This window comes from Chinchilla lanigera, unplaced genomic scaffold (assembly GCF_000276665.1).
Source record: "Chinchilla lanigera isolate Chin_1 unplaced genomic scaffold, ChiLan1.0 scaffold00123, whole genome shotgun sequence".
Taxonomy (NCBI): domain Eukaryota; kingdom Metazoa; phylum Chordata; class Mammalia; order Rodentia; family Chinchillidae; genus Chinchilla; species Chinchilla lanigera.
Window position 1 is genome coordinate 3,242,888 of NW_004955524.1, and position 2,395 is coordinate 3,245,282.

The following is a 2,395-nucleotide window of genomic DNA, read 5'->3' on the forward strand; positions in this document are numbered from 1 at the left end:
AGCCGCGGGATCCCCGCGTCAGTCGCCGCCGCCGCGGTTCCGAGCGGCCGGGCCCGCCCCCGGCGGAAATAGCCGAACGCATTCGGGCCGGGCGGGTGAAACGAGGCCGAGATAAAGAGTCTGGAGGCGGGTGGGAGGGGGAGAACGCCGAGAGTTTCCGGAAAGAACCGAACGTACTCCCGCGGGACTGACCGGCTGCAGGTTGCCACGAGACAGCCGAGCATTCCCGGAAAGAGCCGAGCGCAATCGGTTCGGGTGAACGAACCGAAGTTGGACCCAGCGGGACTCAAGAGACGACCGAATGATTCCGGAAATGGCCGAATATGCTCTACAAGGACTGGCGGGAGAGCCGAGGGCTGCTGAAAGGATCCGAAAGAGCTCTACCATAAATGGAGCCCCTGGGCGCGTTTAGACCCAGAGCTCGCCGAAGGTTCCGGAAATTGCCGGACCATAGACGGTTCCAGATACGTGGATTGAGGCTACCTTAGACGCAGGGAACAGGAGGGAACAGAAAAGGAAGGCGCCTGCCATGGAAATCTGCGCTTTTTAGGAAACAGCCGAAACAGCAGTGGTGAGGGCGGAGTTAAACGTGTTTCCGTGGCAACCCCGAGCGTCCCGAAACAGCCGAGAGATTGGGCGCCGCCAGTTCGAGAACGTGGCCCATTGGAACCCAGAGGCACTTTTGTTGCCGGACAGAGCGAGACGCTCCGGGTGGGGGCGTGGCCACGGGTGTTCGGACGGCGGCGAGCTCCGGAAGTAGCCGAGGGCGCTGGGGCTGAGCGCCTGTGGAGGCACAAATTGCAAGGCAAAGCCCCAGCCCAAACCGTGAGCAAAAGGACGCAAACGTGGTGTCCTTTGTTTATTAACGTAGCTCAGGGCTCCAGACTGGTGACTAGATGAAGTTTTTCTTTTTTTTTTTTTCTTGAGACAGCGTCTTGCAGTGGTTTAGGCTGGTTTCTAACTCCTGAGCTCCAGCCTCCTGGATAGCTGGGACTACGGGCGCGCCTGGTTTGAATAAAACTATGATAGGCAGAACTCGAGATGGGTACTGATAGGGCAAAGGCAGCTTCCAAGCTAGAGTTGTCGGGAGAATCAGCAACGGCGAACTCGTATGCAGCCTTCAAAATCCACATCCAATGCCCTTGAGCGCCGAGACTTTTCATCCCACTCCCACTACCCGTCTCACAAATCCAGACAATAGTCCTCTTTGTAAATGTGGGCTTTTATTCACTGCCAGCTCCAGGATGGAAGGAGGGGCAAGCCATGCACAGCCTCGTGTCACCCTGCAAGCCCAGGCGGGGATGGCCGGGGGCTCTGGGAGGGACGCAGGGTCTGGAGAGCTCCCTCACCGCGGTGGGCGGAACATCACGGGGAAGAGGCGGGGCCAAGGTGTGCACAACAACACCCCATTGGGTGGGGCCAGGTCCACGCCCACAGTGGGCGGGGCCAAAGGCTCCCCGCCGCACATCTCTTGCTGGGCGGTGGTGGGACCTGCGCTCCTGCCCCTCGCCGGGCCTCAGCTGCTTGGGCCGCAGAGGCGACAAGGACGCCGGCTCCGGCTTTCTCACTGCTGGCAGAGGGAGGAGCCCCGAGCGAAGCGCTGAGCACACACAACAGGCGCTTAATACATAATCGCTGGGATTAGTCTTGTAAACACGAGGACACTGAGGCACAGAGTGGGAAAGCCACTTTCCCAGAGCCACACAGTGAAGCTGAAATTCAAACCCGGGCCTCCTTGCCTGTGCAGCTGGGCTTCCTCACTGCACACTCGTCTCAGGGAGGCTGGACACAGGGGGATCTCCCTGGACACGTTATGGGTGGGACACTCTCCTCTCCCCACCCAGGGCATCTGTGCCTCAACGTGTAGGTTGGTGAACTCCTACTCTTCCATCAAAACCCCAGTTCCTATGCCTTTTCCCCAGGCTGAAGCCTGAAGCACTGGTGTCAGACTGTAGCAAGGACAGCAGCTGGGATAGTGGGATGTTGTCTTAGATTCCAGTCTCTTACGGTTTGGAGGGGAGGGACATCGTCTGCGGACTTTGCAAGTAAGTCACAGCCAAACTAGGCCCGGACGCAAAAGCTCGGTCTTGGGTCAGGAATGGGATCGGGTGCCGAGTGCACGCCATAACTTTAGAAAGACAGGGAGACTAGAACACACGCACACAGACGACCGGTCCAAAGTGCTTGCTTCTCAGCCCGGGCGGGTCTGCAAGGCCAGGGACCTAGTGGCCACCGGCAGGGCGGCTCAGCCCGGCTATTGCTTAGAAAAAGTAATAAATTAGTGGCGGAATTCGCTATTTACAACGCCGCCCGCCCCCAGCCCGCTGCGCCAGGGGCCTCTGTCCTCCTGGTGCCGCAGCCCCGCACTCCGCACCGGGAGCCGGTGGCCGCGGGC